This window comes from Lissotriton vulgaris, chromosome 11 (genome assembly GCF_964263255.1).
Source record: "Lissotriton vulgaris chromosome 11, aLisVul1.2, whole genome shotgun sequence".
Classification (NCBI taxonomy): domain Eukaryota; kingdom Metazoa; phylum Chordata; class Amphibia; order Caudata; family Salamandridae; genus Lissotriton; species Lissotriton vulgaris.
The window spans coordinates 1,067,218,269-1,067,240,241 of NC_141699.1; the positions used below are offsets into that span (position 1 = coordinate 1,067,218,269).

Here is a 21,973-nt window from a genome sequence, read left to right on the forward strand (position 1 = left end):
TGGGAAGAAAAAAGATCAAGGTTAAAAACGGAAAATGTCACAATATTCTGCTTTAAGAATAGTTCTCCATTGCCATCACCTTGCGTGTGTTACATTCCTAAAAAATGCATCATGTCTGACAAGAAGTTATTCCAAATACATAATATACACATCTATAAATACACATTGTAGTAAAGTGGGTTTCTTTTGTATAACTCCCCCCCACACACACACACACACTTATTACCTAGTATCTGATGCAACTTTGAATGTGCACTGTGTTCCTGCTAACCTGTGGGTCAGGTGATAGTGGTGGTGGTGAAATTATGGGTGTGATGAGTAAGTTGGGTGAAGGAAGTGCAGTGTTAAAGCGTAGTACCCACATTTTTTCTCTTCAGAGGAATGTGGTAATCCTCCTGTAGGCCTATTTTCCTTTTATCAGGCAATTTGGCATAGACATGTCCAGTGTTTAGGTGTAGAACAAGCTCTTTCTGTTTTGGATCCAAAGGTGGAATGTCGGACCAATGCTCTTTTGGTGGAATCTTTGGTCCCAGTTTTCAGCGTCTAACGCTTGGCTCTAAACCCACCGGCTCCAAAGATTTGCTCTTCGATAACCGTGGAATAGTGACCACAACATGCTTCAGTTTCAACGCCGAACATTTCGGATTGGCGGCAACTCACGCTCAAGCCGGATCGTTATGTTTCAATGCCAGGACTGAGAGCGAGGTGCCTGAAACTTTCTTGGTGCCAACGTTAGCCGTTAGGCAGAAGGACCGGAGCCTTTTTGGTCTTGTGCTGTTGGGGCAAGAGGGCTTCTGTACTCACGGTACGCTGACCAGGTGTAACTTGCTCCTCTTCTTCCATGTAGGACAGTGCTGCATGGCACATCCGTGTGCCTTGCCTACAACCCACTGCTCTGGGGTGCACTATACCAGTGGTGAGGGTACAGGTGCATGAGCCATGTACCCCTACAGTGTCTAAGTCCATTCTTAGACATTGTAAGTGCAGTGCTGCCATTAAGAGTATATGGTGCTGGGAGCTTTTCATTCCGAACTCCACAGCACCATAACGGCTACACTGAAAACTGAGGAGTTTGGTATCAAACTTCTCAGCACATTAAACCCACACTGATGCCAGTGTGGGATTTAATGAAAAATGCACACAGAGGGCATCTTTGAGATGCCCTCTGAAAACTAACCCACCTCTAGTGTCCAGGCTGAGTGGCTGCTTTCAGCTGCTACCACGAGACATGTTTCTGGAACCCGAGAGCCTGCTGCTCTCTGGGGCCTGAAACAATGCACGTCCTGGGACTGTAGTTCTGAAATTCTGGGCCCTGCTGTGATACCGGTACCGAGGTCCAACACTCGTGTCACAAAATATCATTGTACCATGACGAATTTGGTATCGACAGACCGGTAATGATTAGGGTATTATCCCTATGTATTTGCGTCATGATTGAGCAATGCTAACACCCTAAAATCATGGTTTCCGTTCTGAACCCTCGAACTCCATTTTGTGAACGGCATCCATCTTATGACTTGCCCTCATATAGTCAATTGATTGAGGTCGAGCTTGATCTGAAAGGACACGTCCACCTTAGCTGACTTCCCCCTGACCTGGCCAAACTGACTCCACTGCCTCCAGCCAAACCTGTTTGGGCAGCCCCTCGCCCAGTGGCCGAGTAAGATAGCATCAATGCATAACATGCCATAAACCATTCACTACATACAGACCATGTTTTCTACACACATACACCTGTCCATGTTCCTTGTTTATGGCCAGTTTTACGACGAGGAGGTGCCCTGTTTTATTGGGGTTTCATCGATATCTGATGGGAGTTCTGGGCCTGGCTGGGTAATCTATCACAAACTGGACATCTAAAATATGGGTTGGCCGACATGACTTCGCTTTTTGCTCTATTGTGGAAATATGTCTATGACCGTATCATAAACTAAAGAATTCTTGCCTGCAGCTGTTATTTCTGTATAAAAGGAGAAGGCTGGTTCTGTAAAAACGAACAGTCTCCTGAGAATATACGACCCGTGTTGTTGTACTTCTAGGACGCTTGTTACTTGGTTGCAGCCAATAAAACTCGATCTCTGACTTCACCTAGAAGACTCTGTGTTTCTGTGGTCCGGAACAGGGAGAACTCCGAGGTCTCTGGGTGTTGTTCCCCTGGCACCACCGGGTTCCTAAAAACCCGGCACCTCAGTTGGCGCTCAACTCGGGGCGGTATCAAGCGGTGACGGTCCAAGCCAGATGTTCGTGAGGAGCTTCGTGTGAAAATTCCAGAGGACGGCCAGCCACTTCAGCGACCCCTGTATGTCGACGTGGTTCCGAAGGTCTTTGCTGCGAGGTTCCCCGCGTCCCGACGGCTACGAAGGACTGCTGCCCTGACTATCGCCCTGTTTTGGACCCAGTGATCCTTGGTAGAGCGAAACGATAGACGGAGTCTTCTGGTGACGTCATCGATCTTCAATACTTCAGTTAAGTATAAGTGGAGCGTCTCCCAGTCCTTAGTTTGGTTCTTAGTCTTTGGTATCCTCGAGATACGGTTTTGTATTGGAGCTTGCAAGCGCCAAAACCGAGGGATTCGTGTATTCACGAAAATATCGTATTCGATAATCCCTTGAAGTTTGAAGCTAGACTAGTGAGCAAAAATGCCTGGTCTTAGCAGACTTGGAAACTTGTTTTGTCTTGGTTGTAGTAAGGACTCCCGATTAGAGGATTCGTGTCCGGTTCCTCCGATTGGAACTCCAACATATGAGTCATACGTAAAACATGGAGTAGGCCCTATCACATATAATGAAGTTTGGATAAAGTACACCCGTAGAGATGGTGTTTTAAAATGGCCCCAAAATGGTAGCTTTGACTCAGAAATCTTAGATAACCTCGAAGTCAAATTGTTCAAGAAGAAAGCCCGGCCGGCGATGTTTGACTCTTTTCGCTTATGGCGCAAAGAAGCCAAACAGAAAGAAATGAAATTAGCAAAGAGAAATAAAAGAGGTATGTCAATGGTGCAAGCCGCCGTTGCATACAGGGATAATGAGGAAGAGCAGGAAAGTGAACAAACGCTCAGAAGCAAGAAATTAGCGGTAGATAAATGCTACCCGATGTTGCCCCATGAAGGACAAAATTCAAAGGGAACATCCGATAAAGATCCATTAATGTCCCATTTATTGAATTCACCACCCCCGTATACATCAAGTATTACTGGACCCCCGAAGCGTTTTGTTATACCGCGCCCTGGCGCACGAAACACAGCTCTTGCACAAGCACCAGCTCCTCTTCAGCTGGTTCCTACTTCTCCGGCGCTGCCCTCTCAAGGGCCGCCGCCTTTGCTACATACTCCATCTACTTTTTCTACAACTTTGCCTACTGCTCCAACTGTTTATTATGATACTACTTCTGCTACTGCTTCGACTTCTTCCGCTATAGCCTCGACTTCCTCTTTACATCAGCCTGTCTTTTCCGGCACATCTGCCTCTCCGCAAGCTTCTCCTTCTGTTCGACAGAGAGTGGCAAGTACTGTCACTGGTCTGTTCTCACCTTTCTTTGGGTCGCCTAAAACGACCCCTAAAACAGGACGTAGACAGTTACGTAGCCAACTACCTGATTATGAGGAACGAGGAGTACTGAATGAGTTAGCACGTAAATGGATTACTGATACTGTAAAATATGACGTTCAGTCTGTTATGGAAGTTTTCCGTCAATGGGATGCACCCACTCAGAGATATGTATTCGAAGAAATGTGTGTATATCTTTGCGAAGATTTGGAGACGAATGATCCCAAACGCAAAATGCAGGAATTATTCCGTATGCGTTTTAAATTTCACGAAGGAATGATTGTAGGCGCCGATGTTGAAAGAGCAATAGATTTATTGTTATCCTATAGGAGTAAAGGAAACGTTTCTAGGTCCCTGTATGAGGATGACATGTTAGGTAGGAAGAAGCCACGACAATACCCCATGAGAGAGGTTCCTCCAGTTTGGAGGGAAGGTGATGCAAACGTAAATCCACCAATTCTGCCACATTTCCAGCGTGTCTGGGTACATGTCCCATGGAAAAGATCTGAAGTCTTAGCACTCAAACAGACATTGCCTGATCCCCGTAAAAATCCTGCAGGGTACTATAAGGAGTTATCACAGACTGCCAGCTCCTGTATAATGAATTTAGCGGATGTAGACATGTTGTTTGGGAACGTCGTTCCACAGCCTCTATGGAGTAAGATTCGTCATACGGATCATGATCAGGAGTTAGGTGACACATGGGCTAATATTACTGCTACAGATGCTAGACAAGATGGTGGTGCTAAACCCGAGCCTTTAATAACAGAACTTCCTGGTAGAATTATCACGTACATGAAGACCTTAATGCCTGAATTACGTGTAAATTGGGACAAGTTGTCTGCGTGCAAGCAGAAGAAAGATGAGAACGTGTCTGACTTTTTCACAAGATTTGAAGAGACTTTCGTCGATCATAGTGGTCAGGATATGGCTACCGAGGGTGGCCAAAGATTGTTCGTAGACAAGTTCGTACATAATCTGCTTCCTGAACTGTGCAATAAATTGAAAGATTCAGAGAGTGCTTGGGCTGTTTCCACGTCAGCGCAGATTTTAGCCACCGCCCAGTACTACGAAAATAGGCGCAAAGATGAGCTAGATAAGGCAGACAAAAAGACTAAAGATTTAAAAACTAAGGTTCTTCTCCAGCAAGCATATCCGCCTCGCACTCCTAGTCAGCCCAATTATCAACAACCACAGCAGTATTCGAGAAACCCGCAAGGGAACGAGTTTTCCCATCAGCGTTTGCCGTATGGCCCGAACCAGTGTGCCTATTGCAAAGAAGAGGGTCACTTCAAAAATAATTGTCCAGCTCTGGCGCGACGTCTAAATGGTGTTACCGGTGCAAGAGGTAGAGGTGTTAAACAGGCTCCTAGGGGTAGGGGCCGTGGAAATTTCCCCCAGAATACCACTTCTCTTCCACCTCAGAATTCAATGAATAGCTTTGACCAACAGAATAATGCGTCTTCTAGGTCGGCTCAGTACTATGCTGATGACTACTATGCCGAAAACGAGAATGAGGGTAATAATTGCTAGGACAGCCATGGACAAAGAGAGGGAGTTGTTTCAGTTCCAGTAGATCAGAATGGACCTTATGTCGAGGTGATTACATCAGGAGTGTCAGAGCCATTTCTGCTGGATACTGGTGCTATAAAAAGTTCTATTATGCACTCAAAACTTCCTGGCGCACCTTTGTCTGGCGAAATGAATGTTTCAGTAGGTTTTTCTGGCGCCCCGGTTAGAAACCCGATCTCTAGTCCTATGCCCCTTTCTGTTGGCCCATGTGAATTAGAAGCACCCCTCATTCTTACAACAGGTTGCGGCGAAAATTTGTTAGGTTTGGATTTGTTAAAGAGATTATATGCGACTTTGTACTGTTCTCCTTCGGGAGTACAACTTACCCTAGGTAAGAAGGTGATTTCTCCAATGTATTTGGCAAAGGAGAATATTCCAACTGAATTGTCATCTCTTCCAGATATACTTTGGGCTACTGGTTCTAATGATGTAGGTTGTTTGGAGATAGCACCGTATGTCATAACATTGAAAGCCAATGTTAGGTTACCACGTATTCCCCAATACAAGATCTCTAGCGAATGCGAAAAGGCGTTGTTGACGATTATTTACGATCTGATCGAGAAAGATGTCATTGAAGAGACAACAGGCAACATTTGTAACAGTCCTATTTTGCCTGTCTTAAAGCGTACCGATCCTTCACAGCCCCCTGTGTTCAGATTTGTGATTGATCTCAGAGAGGTGAATAAGATTGTTATACCACAGTTTCCAGTTGTCCCCGACATTACTGCCTTATTGACAATGGTTCCAGCTTCAGCCACTTGGTTTTCGGTGATTGACCTGAAGAACGCTTTCTTCAGCATCCCGATCGCTGAGGAGAGCAGAGATAATTTTGGCTTCAATTTAGGAGGACGAAGCTTCCGCTTCAAGCGCGCTCCTCAAGGCTACTGCGAAAGCCCATCTATATTCAGTCAGGCTCTGAAAACACAACTAGACACGATCGTTCTACCCGATGATGCGACTCTGATACAGTATGTGGACGATCTGCTGATCGCTGCAGACACTGAAGAAATTTGCAAGCGAGCCACACTGTCATTATTGCGTCACTTATGTGACATGAAGCACAAAGTCTCTCTTTCAAAACTGCAATTTTGCCGACAAGAAGTGACCTACTTAGGTCACATCTTATCGAAGGAGGGAAGGAGACTGACCCCAGAAAGAATACAGGCAATTGCAAGATTGAGTGCCCCAAGGACACAGAGAGAAGTTCGGGCCTTCTTGGGCATTACATCGTACTGTAGACAATGGATACCGAATTTCTCACTGTTGGCAAAACCTTTACTGGCACTAATCCGTAAAGACACACCCGATCCTATGCCCTGGTCTGAAGATTGTCAGACAAGTTTTCACGAGTTGCGTGATGCATTGTGTTCGGCTCCTGTGTTGGGTAACCCCGACTACGGTAAGCCTTTTACATTATATGTCCACGAGAAGGAAGGTTGTGCATTGTCAGTCCTGACACAATACTTTGGGGACAAACAGCGCCCATGCGCGTATTTCTCAGCGACTCTAGATCCTGTGGCTAAGGCATTACCAAGTTGTCTGAGGGCCACTGCCGCAGCGGCTGTCTGTATTCGACAGTCCGCTGGGTTAGTCATGAATAATACTCTAATCGTTATGGTCCCACATGCAGTAGACATTTTGCTAAACAGAACTAAAACACAGCACTTACCTAGTGCTCGACTGTCCAGCTATGAGCTGACACTATTAGCGAGTCACATACACATAAAAAGATGTGATACACTCAACCCCGCTACGTTATTACCCATTCCGGCAGAGACAGATGAGGTCAAAAAACATGATTGCTGCTTTAGGACAGAAGAAGAGACCAAAGGGAGAGTAGACTTACAGGACACTCCCCTTCTTGAATGTAATGACACTTTGTGGGTTGATGGTTCATGTTTCAAGTTGCCAAATGGTGATACGACTGCAGCATATGCGGTGACAACTTTGCACACGATTGTAGAGGCCGCGCGCATTCCACACAACTCTGCACAAGCAGCAGAGTTAGTTGCACTTACAAGAGCGTGCGTGTTGGCAAAAGGAAAGCGAGTGAATGTGTATACTGATAGCCAATACGCCTTCGGTGTGGCCCACAGTTTTGGAAGATTGTGGCGTGAACGTGGGTTCCTGACGTCACATGGTGCAAGAATACAACATGGTCAGCTAGTGAACGACCTTCTCGAGTCACTGACCTTGCCCCTACAAGTTGCAATCATGAAATGCAGTGCACACAAAAAGATTCAAGATGATGTTGGTCGTGGGAATGCATTTGCAGACGAGGTTGCGAAAGAGACTGCAAGGAACACAATGAGTCGGATGTATGTTGTAGGTCCTGCGAGATGGATTGCTGATGTGGGTATGTGTGAGGACACTATTGAAAGTGTGAAGTCTATACAATCTGATGCCACTGAGAAAGAGGTGAATGAATGGAGAGAAAGCAAGGGTAGATTGGATGCAAATGGTTGTTGGGTCGAATTGTCAGAACATCAGCGATGGCTATTACCTGACGCATATGTACTTGCAGTGGTGACAATGGCCCATGGAATGGCGCACATTAGTGCGAAGGGAATCTGTAAACTATTGGCCACAGTATGGCAAAATAGGGGTATCCCAAGATGTGCAGAGAATTTGGTCAGGAACTGTATGGTGTGTTTGAAGCACAATCCTGGTAGGGGAACCCCAACTCCGGCTGGTCATTTTGCGCCTCCAACGTATCCGTTCGAGGTTTTGCAGCTCAATTTCATCCACATGGAGAGGTGCAACAACTTGAAATATGTGCTTGTTGTTGTTTGCGCCTTCTCCAGGTGGGTGGAAGCGTACCCCCTTAAGGACAACACCGCCTTGTCAACTGCCAAAGCCCTTGTCAAGGAATTCTTCCCTAGATTCGGTATGCCTAGAATGGTCTGGAGCGATAACGGAAGTGAATTCGTGGGACGAGTGATGAGGAGAGTGTGAGAATGTCTAGGCATACATCAGAAATTCCACGCTGCAAATCACCCCCAATCAGCAGGACTAGTAGAGTGCTACAATGGCACGATTAAAGTTGAAACTAGCCAAGATCCAAGCCAGCACAGGTCTTAAATGGCCTGACGCCTTGCCCTTAGCACTCCTATCCACCAGAACGACTGTCCATTCCCGACAGGGACTTAGCCCCCACGAGATCGTGTTTGGGCGCCCAGCAAACATATGGGGAGTGCCAAGACCAAAGAAACTAAGTGATATAGAGCACCCTGTATTGCTTGACTATTTGTGCGAATTGACAACTAAATTGCGTGTTTTACACCAACAGGTTCACAGTTCCTCTCCACCAGCCTCTGATTATCCAGGTCACTCCATCGAACCCGGCACTTGGGTTTTGGTGCGGAATTTTCAGCGCACAAGCAACGAGCAGCCCAAGTGGACCGGCCCGTACCTCGTCCTTCTTTCCACAAGATCAGCCGTTCGTGTGGAGGGAAAGAAGAACTGGATCCACGGGACCCATTGCAAACGGGTCTCTCTGCCCCTTCCCTATGACCGATGGGTCCAGGAAGGAATTGCTGATTCTGAGACTGAATCTTTACCACGCTTTGTCCCCTTCAGCGATGCACGTTTAAAAGGAACTGATACCGAAAAGGAGAGTGATCATATTTTGCAAGGATCTGTGCCACCGTCAATGCAGTTGGACACTACAGAACCTGAAACATTGTTTGAAGATCACACCGTACCTGGGAAACAACGATATGATCTGAGGTCGAGAAAAAGAACTAATAAAACTGATTGATACGATTTTCCCTTTTCCCCATGAACTATTTTTGATTTTACAGCTCTCTCGCTCAGGGAACTTGCTCATTTTTGATTTTCAAACCGCCATCCGGTTCTGCTGCTAGGGTCGCGGTTGAAGTCTGGGAAGTGCAGCTGGGGACGTTTAGGTCCACGGTTCTGGTTGGTCCAAGGGAATTACCCTGGGCTGAACGGAAAGCACTCCCTGGCAGAATCAATCTCCCACCGCGGGCAGCAACTAGAGGATGGAGTTTCCGAGGGTAGAGAGACCTGCTAGACCCATGAACTTTAAAAAGCAAATATGCACAGTGTTGGCCAGAAAAAGATTTCTAATAATATGTATTTTAATGTTGTGTAGCATATTGATGTTCTTGATTGGCTATACCTTATTCACATTTCGAGTTACCTTTGCAAATAACACTCAGCCCACACCTCCTCCTACTATCTCTCCGCACTCCTTTCACCCTCTACTTGAACACGAGTCTGCCAGAAGACTCGAATTTATAAATAACTCATTCATCCAACTCCTACACCAGCACCAGTCTATAATGAACACATCGAACTGTTGGATATGCGGACTCATGCCGCACACAACCGATAAGGGCATCCCTTACTTCGTCCTGCCATTCAGTTACCATGGTTCTCTGTGGGCTTTTCAGACAATGTTCCTGGTTGCCATAGAACCATATCCCCCGCGTCCCACCGGGAGCAATACAAGCAACAAGGCATTAGTGGCAGGAATAAGGAATATGAGCAGGGATGTCGACACGTACCGAACGATTCCCAATGATGAGTTTGCCCTGTACGGTAGATGGAACATCACCCTGTATAGGATTTCCTTGAGTAAAATCCAGAAAACAAAGAAATCCTCCCCAGTTTGGATAGTACCCCACCGAGGTCACCTATGTCTGCAAGGTATTGGCAGGGATCCCAAAGCACAGTTGGGGAAGAGCGTATGCACGGAAACGTACGTGTTCGCATCCCGAACTTCCCCTCCATTCTTGGCGGCTAAGGGTACATACTTCATCTGCCACAACAAAGCATACACATGGTTGCCCCCTGACTTCTCGGGCACATGTTTTATCTCGTTTCTGCTGCCACCCACCTACACGGCCAAGGCAGATTACCATCAGACAAGGACAGTTAGAGGTGTCGTGAGTCAAGACGACACCGCGGGTCAAGAGTTTGGGGACTTCGCAAAGGGTTTTCTGCCGTTTTGGGGGCCTATGGTGAACAGCAGGAACATTCGCCAGTTATCGAGGGTAGTTGAATCTGCCGTGACCGAAACGGCCGGTGCCCTTAGTAACCTGACAGCTGAGCTTCAATTGGACCGACTTATGACTCTTCAGAACAGGGTTGCCCTAGATGTCATACTTGCAGACCGTGGTGGTGTATGTAGAGTGATCCAATCCAGTTGCTGCATTTTCATCCCTGATAACGCTCCGACAGTGTACCAGGCCATCTCCAAACTGCACAAAATCTCTGATTCCCTACATGTGGAGAAAGGGGATTGGTCCTTGCTAGGGTGGCTCTGGGAACTGATCTCTGCCTGGGGATGGAAAACTCTGATCTTCATCGGGATAATCTTAGCCATTCTGTTTATGTTCTGCCTGTTTGTGCAGTGCGCTCCTGCAATATGTGGCCTCTGTGCTACTTCATGTGTAAGGAAGCCTGTGTCAAGGGACGAATTGAGCAACAGAATGATGCTACAGCAGCATCTCCATGAATTCATTAATACAGATTTGGACTCAGATTAGCATGAGTTATTGCCTAATATGAGGGCAAAAGGAGGGTCTGTGGTTCTGAAATTCTGGGCCCTGCTGTAATACCGGTACCGAGGTCCAACACTCGTGTCACAAAATATCATTGTACCATGACAAATTTGGTATCGACAGACCGGTAATGATTAGGGTATTATCCCTATGTATTTGCGTCATGATTGAGCAATGCTAACACCCTTAAATCATGGTTTCCGTTCTGAACCCTCGAACTCCATTTTGTGAACGGCATCCATCTTATGACTTGCCCTCATATAGTCAATTGATTGAGGTCGAGCTTGATCTGAAAGGACACGTCCACCTTAGCTGACTTCCCCCTGACCGTGCCAAACTGACTCCACTGCCTCCAGCCAAACCTGTTTGGGCAGCTCCTCGCCCAGTGGCCGAGTAAGATAGCATCAATGCATAACATGCCATAAACCATTCACTACATACAGACCATGTTTTCTACACACATACACCTGTCCATGTTCCTTGTTTATGGCCAGTTTTACGACGAGGAGGTGCCCTGTTTTATTGGGGTTTCATCGATATCTGATGGGAGTTCTGGGCCTGGCTGGGTAATCTATCACAAACTGGACATCTAAAATATGGGTTGGCCGACATGACTTCGCTTTTTGCTCTATTGTGGAAATATGTCTATGACCGTATCATGAACTAAAGAATTCTTGCCTGCAGCTGTTATTTCTGTATAAAAGGAGAAGGCTGGTTCTGTAAAAACGAACAGTCTCCTGAGAATATACGACCCGTGTTGTTGTACTTCTAGGACGCTTGTTACTTGGTTGCAGCCAATAAAACTCGATCTCTGACTTCACCTAGAAGACTCTGTGTTTCTGTGGTCCGGAACAGGGAGAACTCCGAGGTCTCTGGGTGTTGTTCCCCTGGCACCACCGGGTTCCTAAAAACCCAGCACCTCAGGACTGGATGCCAGCCTCCTCCCCAAGGATGGGCAGGGTTCACGAAGGGGAAGCTTCAAAGGCTTGCCACCTTTCTGAGCTTCCCCAGGCCACTTGCTGCTCTCAGCAACTGGTCCCCACTGGTTCTGACCCCCACTTTGGGCAGGAGAACCGGCGGGAAAAACAAGTGAAGAAGAGAGGTGTGTCCACCTCTACCAACTCCACCCCTCAGGTGGGGAAGGTGAGGTGCAGCACAAATCTGTCCACTCCATCTTGAAGATGAGAGGACTAAGCCAACCAGGGACAGGCACATACCCCGCTCTCACCGAAGGGTGGCATAATTGGGGGTGTACAACCCCAGGGAAGGGACCCATTAGTCCCTACCTTTTACCTACCTGTAACGACCCTAAATCTAGTATTTAGGGCCACCCCTGATCCTTGCTTCCTCAGACATGAACCTGCAGCAAGAAAAGAAAAAGGACCGAACAGCTGTGCCCAAGCTAACAAGGAGAAGACGCCCACTGACTTGGCCCAGCCCTACCCGCCTGTCTCCACCTCAAACCTGCTCCTGCAAAATCGTGGTGTGTCTTGCAGCCAGCAACCTCAAAAACCCGGGAGGACCTGCCTGCCTTCGGGCACAAAGACTTTGTCTCCCGTGAACACCGGATTTGTTCACCTTCAACCTCTGGCCGGACACGGCAAATCTTCCCCACTCTGCACCCGCCGTCCACTGCCCGAGCGGGCAAACACCACGAGGAGGTCACCCCGGTGATCCTGACTCGAGATGCGGTGACCCCTGACCTGCCTCAAGTCTCCAGCCAACACCTGCAGCCTAAATCCAGAAGGCCCCCCTAACCGCGACCAGGAGCTGGTAAGAAGATCAGACCCCAAAAGGTACCCCTGCACCAGACGCCGTACAGGGTTGTGTGCCCAAACCAACGGTGCCTAACCAACCCTCTTACTTCCCAAATTACCTCTCGAAGTGGTGGCCACACCCAGAAGACCTTCGTCCCCAAGCCTGTAATGCCTTTGCAAAGCAGAGGTTCCCCATTGAAACCAACAGGGCGCCCGATGCCAAAACAGCAACCTGCACCAGGCCACCCTAGTGCCACTGAGGTTGCACCTTTGCTGCTACTTTGTTTCCACATTTGCCCTGAGCTAAAGTCCAGGAGTTTTGCTCCCATAACCCAGTGGCCTGCTTGCCAGCAGACACCAACCAAAGGGCCCCCCATCCCCCATCGGATAACATTGGGCCTCAGTACTCTGCACCCGGCTGCCCAAGTGCCGCTGAGGGAGTAATAAGAGTGCATCCTTGACCCTGGGGGAACCCTTGCTCTAACCCCATAAGCTCAACTTCAAAGACCGATTACTTACCTGGTGACCGTTAACAGAATGGTTACTTACCAGTAGTAGTAGTTTTGCAGCTTGAAGAGTTTTTTGGATTCACATGCTGTGCATCATTCTACCATCTAGTGGCTGGGTCCGGAATTTTCTTTTTTCTCGTTTTGGTCGCTGTCGACCACCATTTGATGTCAGATACATCCCCTGTATGACGTCAGACGGCATCCTGGCGGTCGACGTGCATGGTGGCCATCTTTAGATTCTTTTTTCTGTCCTTATGCTCTTCAATCCTTGTGATGGTCCTTATTTATAGTTCTTAACGTTGTACTTTGCTTCTGGACCTGTTTGTGTTCCTTCTAGGGGAAGGCTGGGTGGGTCGCATGTCAATCCAGAAAACTCTTCAAGCTGCAAAACTACTCCTACTGGTAAGTAACCATTTCGTTTTGCAGCGTGAATCCTTTTCTGGATTCACATGCTGTGCATCAGATTATGTAGCTGTTTCTCCCGTGTTTGGGAGGCTGTGGTGAGGGGAAGACTCCGCAAACAGGTGTTGAAGCACCCTTTGTCTAATTTGAGCTTCCTTATTTATCTGTATATCTACACAATAATGCTTTGTATGTGTGTGGTGATGCCCATGTTGCTGCTGCGCAGATGGCATCGATGGGTACATTTGCCATGAAAGCCAGCGTTGCTCCTTTCTTTCTAGTGGAGTGAGCTGTTGGTTGAATTGTCATTTCTTTTTTGGCATTGGTATAGCTTAGCTGTATAGCTTGTACTATCCATCTTGCAATGGTTGCTATAGTTCAAAAGAAAGGAATGGGAGCGACCCCACACCCAAGAGAAGGGGTACCACAGGTAGATAAAGAACAGATTTCTCCTGGGAAAAGTTTCACTACACTGAAATCAGTGATATTGATTAATCTCGACCATACAAACTTATTCTCTCATCCACATTCATCCACGACACCTATAGTGTCACCAGTCGCAACAAAAAAGAACCAACCGGGACCGCAACAGTCAATTATGTGAAACGATACTCATAAACAACTGATATGCAAAAATAGACAAGGTAATTTTGATAAAATTGCATATAGCTTACAAAATAATTAAAAATCTCTTGTGAACAAATTCATAATGTGCACAAAGAATAAATGCCCACATGCATCAAACTCCCGTTTTGCGTTTCCAAATTTGCGAATTTTACCGAATCGCAAATATGGATTCGCAAAACGGGATGCATCATAGAAAGTGCAAAATATTTCCGATTCGGTAAAAATCGCAATTTTTACCGAATCGCAAATATTATGTGACTTCGAAATTGCGAATTCGCTATTCCCATTGATTCCTATGGGCCAAAAGGCCCATAGGAATCAATGGAAATTGCGAGTGGCACTTAGAAAATTTCATGGGTGCAGGGGGGGGTCCAAAGGACCCCCCCCTGCACCCCTGAAATGTATTTTTAAATGGATGTTTCACACACACATGTCCTAAGGACATGTGTGTCTGTAACATGACATTGTTTAAAATGTAAATTAGTACATTTTAAACATTTTTCGCAATTTACCAAGAGGTTCAACCTCGTGGTAATTTGCACTTCCAAACCTTGTTCTCGCAATTTGATTTCAGAATGATGCATTGCATTTAAGGAATCGCAAATTTGCGATTCCTTAAATGCAATCGCATTCTGGAAAGTCGCAAAATCAGCGAATTTCATTAAAAAAAATGATGCATCTGAAAAAGCATTTTTGGAGTCGCAAACGGCCGATTTTAAGGAATCGCACCGTTTGCGACTCCAAAAATGCTTGATGCATGTGGGCAAAAATACACAAATGTACTAAGAATAAGAAAGAATAAAAACGAGAGAACAACGAACAACAGTGCATAATCATAAAAACATCCAAGATTTGTTACTCCACATAAAATTAATTATAATATCTCATGGGTGTCCATAAATCATATTGTCTATTCGACACTGAATCGAATGTGGATGAGAGAATAAGTTTGTATGGTCGAGATTAATCAATATCACTGTTTTCCGTGTAGTGAAACTTTTCCCAGGAGAAATCTGTTCTTTATCTACCTACGGTTGCTTTAGTGACAGCTAATCCTGTATTGGTATGAGAGTAAGCCACAAACAACGGTTTTGTTTTCCTCACTTGTTCAGTTTTTTGCAGGTAGTATAATAGAGCCCTCCTTACATCCAGGGTATGGAGGCTTCTTTCTGCCTTCGTTTTTGGTTCCTTGAAGTAAACTGGCAAGATGTTTTGATTCAGGGGATACTTAGTTACCACTTCAGATTAGTTTATCCTTGTGGATTTGTAGATATAGCTCTTGTACAGTTAATGCTAGTAGTTCACTTACTCACCGTAGTGATGTTATTGCAATGAGAAAGGCTGTCTTAAGAGTGATATGTTTGATATCCACTGTGTGCATGGGTTCAAACTGTTTTCCCATTAGCTGAGACAGCACTGTATTTAAACTCCAAGTTGGTACAGGAGCAGCTCTAGGAGGAGCCACTCTTTTTGCTCCTTCCAAAAATCTTTTGATGAGTGGTCTAGAAAAGAAACGTTTGCATGTTTTTCCTCTTGTGTATGCCACTATGGCCGCGAGGTGTACCTTTAGGCTGGAAACATTGCTATTGCTGTCTAAGAAGTAGGTAAGAAATGTGAATACTGTTTCTTGCGTTTTTGTTGTAGTAGTTTTGTTGTTAACGGTGCACCGTGTGGTATATTGCTTCCATTTAGCTATATAGCATTTCCTTGTTAACTATTTCCTTGCCTCCTTTAGAATCTACATGGTTCTGGACGGCAGATTGAGGTGTCCAAATTATATGTACTCAGGCGCCAGGCTGCTCATTGTAGCGTTGCTGGTTAAGGGTGAGAGATTTGGCCCTGTTGTATTGTTAGCAGGTCCTTGTCTGCTTTGATCCTTCGGAGAGTTCCAAGAGCGTTGAGTACCATGTCTGTCTTGGCCACAAGGGGCAATCTGAATCCTATTTATTTCTGGTTCGCTTGCTTTTTGTTGTACACTTTGCATTAGGGGAATTGGTGGAAAGGCGTGGACAAATGTCTGAGACCAATTGAGTGAAAGCGCATTTCCCTTTGACAGGTGGTGTGGAAACCTGGATGCAACGTTCAGTCATTTCTTGTTGTGCATTGTTGCAAAGAAATCCAACACTGGGGTTCCCCAAATGTTGAACAATTGTACTGTTTGCTTTAGCTCCCATTCGTGTGAGCAACGTTTTGTCTGCTTAGCCGGTCTGCTGTGATGTTGTCTACCCCTGGTAGATTTACTGTTTGCAGATTGATTTGCTGTGGTATTGCCCATTGCCAGATTTCTTGCGCCGGTTTGCTTAGGGGGGAAGGATTTCGTTCCACCCTGTTTGTTCAGGTAAAATATTGTCGTTGTGTTGTCTGTTTGTTTCAGGATGGTTTTCCCCTGAATTTTTTTCTGGAATGCTTTGATTGCCAGAGAACACTTTTCATCTCTAAGAAGTTGATGTGTTTTATGGAGTCTTCTTCACTCCATCGCCCATGAATCTGTAGTTGGTTTAGATGTGCTCCCCAACCGTTGAGGGATGCATCTGTGGTGATTGTCAGAGATGGAGTTGTGTTCTTGAAAAGTCTCCCCTGTGCTATGTTGTTGGATGCCCACCATTGTGCCTGTCTGTATTAACCCTGGGCGCAAGACTACGCTCCGCCCACGGAGTGTACGTAGTGTTGCCTACTTTGCATTTTGCAAAGTAGGCGTAGTAGGCAACACTACGCACGCTTCGTGGATGGAGCGAAGTTGCCTGCCACCCGCCTCCCTCCCGCCCTCTTCTACATACATAATTTTAGGTAAGGAGTATAATAAAAGTACATAAAAGCACTTACCTGGTCCGCGTTGTCCCGGGGCTCCCTCTTCTATTTTGCACTGACTTCTCCCATTGAAATGCGCATGCGCGGCCGCCGGCGCATGCGCATTTCTCGCATGAAATGCGCATGCACGGGCGGCCGCGCATGCGCATTACGATGGGAGAAGTCGGTGCAAAATAGAAGAGGGAGCCCCGGGACGCACGGACCAGGTAAGTGCTTTTATGTACTTTTATTATACTCCTTACTTAAAATTATTTATGTAGAAGAGGGCGGGAGGCAGGCGGGTGGCGCGTAGTGGGGCTACGCGAAGCGCGTGAGCGGGCGTGGCATTATGCCCACTCCACCTAGCTTCGCGTAGCCCCACTACGCATACTACGCCCAGGGTTAGTCTGTATCCTGTGTGTAACAACCACTAGATCTTCCAAACTCCCAGTGGCTTGTGACCAGCTGTTGGCGATCCATTCTTGGAATGGCTGCATGTGTAGGCAAGCGTGAGGGATGAAAGGGATGCATGATGCCATCATGCCCATTTGTTTCATTACCTTCCTCACTGTCCGACTGTCCCTTCTGGTAGAGGGCTGTTTCCTTGTAGATAGCTTGTTTCCTGTTTTGTGTTGGGGTACGCTTTGCATTCTTTGTATTTAGTCTTGACCCCAGAAAGGTCTTTTCCCTTTGTGTGTTTGTTGATTTTTTGTGGTTTATTGAGAAACCTAGGCCTTGAAGTGTTTGGATTGTTTTCTGAACCCGTTTGTGGTATATTTGTTTTGTGCATCCCCTTATTAGCCAATTGTCCAGATAGGGGTATACATGGATCTTTTCTCTTAGGTAGGAGGCCACTGCGGCCAGACACTTGGTCAACACCCATGGAGCTGATTTTATTCCGAACTGGAGTACCTTGAATTGGTAGTGTGTTCCATTGTGTAGGAATCTTAGGTACTCTGTGTGTCTTGTTCATTGGAATATGTAAATAGGCGTCTGAGGTCTATTGTTGCTAGGAAATCTTTTTGGATTTGTGAGATTATTTCTTGAAGGGTACACATTTTGAAGTGTTGTGTCTGTATGAACTTGTTTATGAATATTAAATCCAAGATTGGTCTCAGGGTGAAGTCCTGTTTTGGTACCAGGAAGTATCGTGAGTAATTTCCTTTGTACCATTCCTGTTTCGGTACCGTTTCTATTGCCTGTTTAGACAGTTCCTTGATTTCTGCGTTGAGAAAGTGGGTCTCTGTTGCAGTACCCCCCCCCCACTCCTTTTTTGGCTGGATTTCTGATGCACTTTGATTTGATGCACCCTGGGTCCCTGCCAATCAGGTTCCCAGGGTCTGTGTTCTTTCCCAAAACTACAACCAAATTGGCATCTCTGGCCACCTATCAGCCCCAAGTAAATGGTACCACAGGTACCCAGGGCACTGTGACCAGGGGAGGCCCCTAAGGGCTGCAGCACTTATTGTGCCACCCCTAGAGGCCCTGTGTCCCGACACAGACACACACACACACTGCCTTTGCAGGCTGAGTGTCTTGGTGCAGAACTAAACAGATGGTCGACATAGCACACATCCCTGTGTGCCATGCCCACAAACACAATGCCCTGGCATACCGCAGTCACCTCTCTAGCTGGGTGCACTATGCCAGTGGTGTGGGCACAGGTGATTGAACCCTGTGCCTCTACAGTACCAAGGTCCATTCCTGGGCACTGTAAGTGCAGTGCTGCCATTAAGAGTATATGGTGCTGGGAGTTTGTCACTACGAACTCCACAGCACCATAATTGCTACACTGAAGTTTGAGAAGTTTGATATCAAACTTCTCAGCACATTAAACCTGCACTGATGCCAGTGTGGGATTTAATGCCAAATGCACGACAGAGGGCATCTTAGAGATGCCCCCTGAAACCTAACCAACTCCCAGTGTCCTGACTGCGTGGCTACCAAGGCTGCCACCACCAGACATATTTCTGGACCCCTGGGTCGAGAGCCTGCTGCTCTCGGGGGCCTGAAACAATTTACATCCTGGGACCAGGTGCCAAGCCCCCCCCCCCCCTCCTCCCCAGGATGAGCAGGGGAAGCTTCAAAGGCATGCCGCCTTTGTGAGCTTCTCCAGGCCACTTGCTGTACTCAGCAACTGGCCCCCACCGGTTCTGACCCCCGAGAAGACAGGCGAGAAACCCTAAGTGATGAAAGAAGTTGTGCCAGCCTCTGCCAACCCCTTCCCTCAGGCAGGAGAGGCAAAATGAAACACAACTCCGGGCTACCGCCATCTTGATAATGTGGAGCCCTGCCCAATCAGAGCTAGGCTCCTGCCCCCTCCCACTGGAGAGTGGCAGGATAGGGGGTGTACTCACCCCAAGACAGGGACCCATTGGCCCCTGCCCTTGCCCTACCTGTAACGCCCCTAAATGTAGTATTTAGGGGCACCCTGAACCTTCCTTCCTCAGATCCCGATTTGGAAAAAAGAAGAACAAGAAGAAAGAAGACCTGCCGTACAGCTGCTAACAAGAGGACAACACCAACTGACTTGGCCCCAGCCCTACAGGCCTGTTGATCCTTGAACCTGCTCCTGCTAAACCCCGGCGTATCCTGCGGACAGCAACATCGAAAATCCCAGAGGACCTACCTGCCTTGCTCATCTAAAGACTGGGACTCCCATGAGCAGTGGCTCCGCTCAAACAGCAACAACCCCTGGTGCTAGCCAGGAACTGCGAATTCAGCACACTCTGCACCCGCCGAGCCCAGCCCATGCCTGAATGGACAAAGACCCTGAGGACGTCCCCCCAGTGACTGTGACCAAGAATCCAGCCCCCAAGGACCCTCCTCGAAGATCCTGACGACGCCTGCAGCCTCACAACAAGGGACCCCTCCAACCGCGACCAGCTAAGGGTAAGATTGCCCGACACCAAAAGACACCCCTGCACCTGGCACCCCACGGCCCCCTGTGCCCAACTCCTGGGTGTCTACCTATCACACCTGAAGAATTTCCGTCCCCGAGCCTGCAGCCTTTGTTCAATCTCCAAGTCTCCCATTGAAGAACATTGGGCGCCCGAAGGCCCAAAAGCACGCTGCACCCAGCCACCCGAGTGCCACTGGAAGTGTAGCAACTAACCTACTCTACTTACCCACTTGCCCTGTGTAAGTGACCAGGAGCTCAGCTCCCACAGCCGCGTGGCCTGCCTGCTAGCAGCCACCAACCTAAGGCCCCCATCCTCCATAGGATAACATTGGGCCTACTCACTCTGCACCCGGCTGCCCCTGTGCCGCTGAGGGTTAAACAACTGTACCTACCTGAACCTGGGAGACCCCTGAGTCTACACCCAGAATCTTAACTCTGCCAGCCGAGTACTTACCCAAAGACCGATAACTTCATTTTCTCCATAGGGTAACATTGGCTGGGATTCACTCAGAATTTCTTTTAAGTGTGGAGTTTTGCAACTTTAAAATATTCACCAAAAATCAGCCTATCAACGAATGCCGAATTACTCACTTGTTATCAGGAGAGATCCCAGTGCTGTATCTTTCAGCCCAGCACTGAACCTGAAAAGTAATTATAACCGTGATTTACTGTTAACTCATTTTTCCTCCATAGGAATCCATTGTCTGGTTTTTACCAGAAAATCTTCTAAGTGTTGATTTCTCAAACTTACAAATATTCCTTAAAAATCAGATGTATAACGAAACCTATTTCTTTCAACTGTTTACAGGAAATGCACCAGGGTTGAATCCAGGATCCAACCCGGAGTAAGAAAAATTGTCATATAGTCATTTTAATGCATTTACTTAAAAACTCAGATTGAGCTCAATGTTATATTGTGTTTAAACCTCTGTTGCATATTGCAAGAACTGTAACTATTGCATTTAAAACTCAACTGCTATTTGAAAGTATTCAATTGCAACATCTCATTCTGAGAAAGTACTTATGATACCTACTGTGGTTCTAAAATAAAGTAACTATATATTTTTATATACAAAACAATTGGCCTAGAGTTCAGTTCTTGAGTGTGTGAGACCATTTGCTGACTGAGTTTGTACAACAAATGCTTTACACTGTCCTCTGATACTGCCTTACTGCTCAAACAAGCTACCACTTTAGAGAGTAAGGTTATATCTAACTTTAGCCTCTGCCATACCTCTGGGGACTGTGGGCTCTGTGCACACTGTACCTTACGTTGGTCCAGTATATACAGAGCTACTTTCTTACACTAGTGAGTCGGCGGTTGTAGTAAAGTGGGTTTCTGTTGCAGTAACCCCCCCCCCACCCTTTTTGCCAGACTACTGATGCACTTTGACTTGCTGTGCCCTGGGTCCCTGCCAATCAGGTTCCCAGGGCCCGTGTTCTTTCCCCAAAACTAACCCAATAGGTATCTCTAGCCACAGGTCACGGCCTGGTAAATGGAGCCCCAGGTACCCAGGGCACTGTGACCAGGGAAGAACTCTAAGGGCTGCAGCACTTCTTGTGCCACCCTTAGAGGCCCTGTACCTTTACACACACACTGCCTAGGCAGGCTGCGTGTTTTGGTGCAGAACAAAGTGCGCCTACATCCCCGAGCCCTCCAACTTACCTCCCCAGCTGTTGGTGCCTCCCGGAAGTCTTCCTAGACCGAGCCTACAGCTAAAAACCAAAACCAAAAATCCCCATTGAAAACAGGGCACCCGACACCAAAACAGCACCCTGCACCCGGCCGCCCTAGTGCCACTGAGGGTGAAACAAAAGTACATCACTGACCCTGGGGGACCCCTGAGTCTAACCCCAGAACCTTAACTCCCATAGTCGATAACTTATCTTTGAACTGATAACCTACTTTTCCTCCTTAGGATAACATTGACTGTTTTTCCTGAAAAAGTTTCGAAGTATGGTGTTTTGAAATCTATAGTCTTTAAAAATCGCCCAAATGACCAAAACGTCATTACTTACCTGTTTACAGGAAATGTCCCAGTGCTGAATCCAGTTATCCAGCACTGAGTAAAAAACAGTAACAAAAAAAATAACTTACCTGTAATTTACTGAAAAAGCCTATTCATTTCAATGTACTGTATTTGCTAAGTGTTGCAACCTACTGTATACCCTGTAAATCAAGCAAAGTACAATTTCTATTGCATTTACAAACGGTTCGACATTAAGGCACTAATTACTGAAACGTATTTAATGCTAACCGGCACCAGGCTTGCTTGGTTCTAAAATAAAACAGTATATTTTTATATACAAAAATAATTGGCCTAGAGTTCAGTTCTTGAGT

At 46.7% G+C, this 21,973-nt stretch overlaps 1 protein-coding gene across 1 annotated transcript in view; it reads right to left on the minus strand.

The window, feature by feature from the left end:
- LOC147684091 (uncharacterized) overlaps positions 1–21,973 on the minus strand; it is a 224,995-nt gene that overhangs the window by 120,072 nt on the left and 82,950 nt on the right. The gene's annotated exons all lie outside the window — the stretch shown is intronic.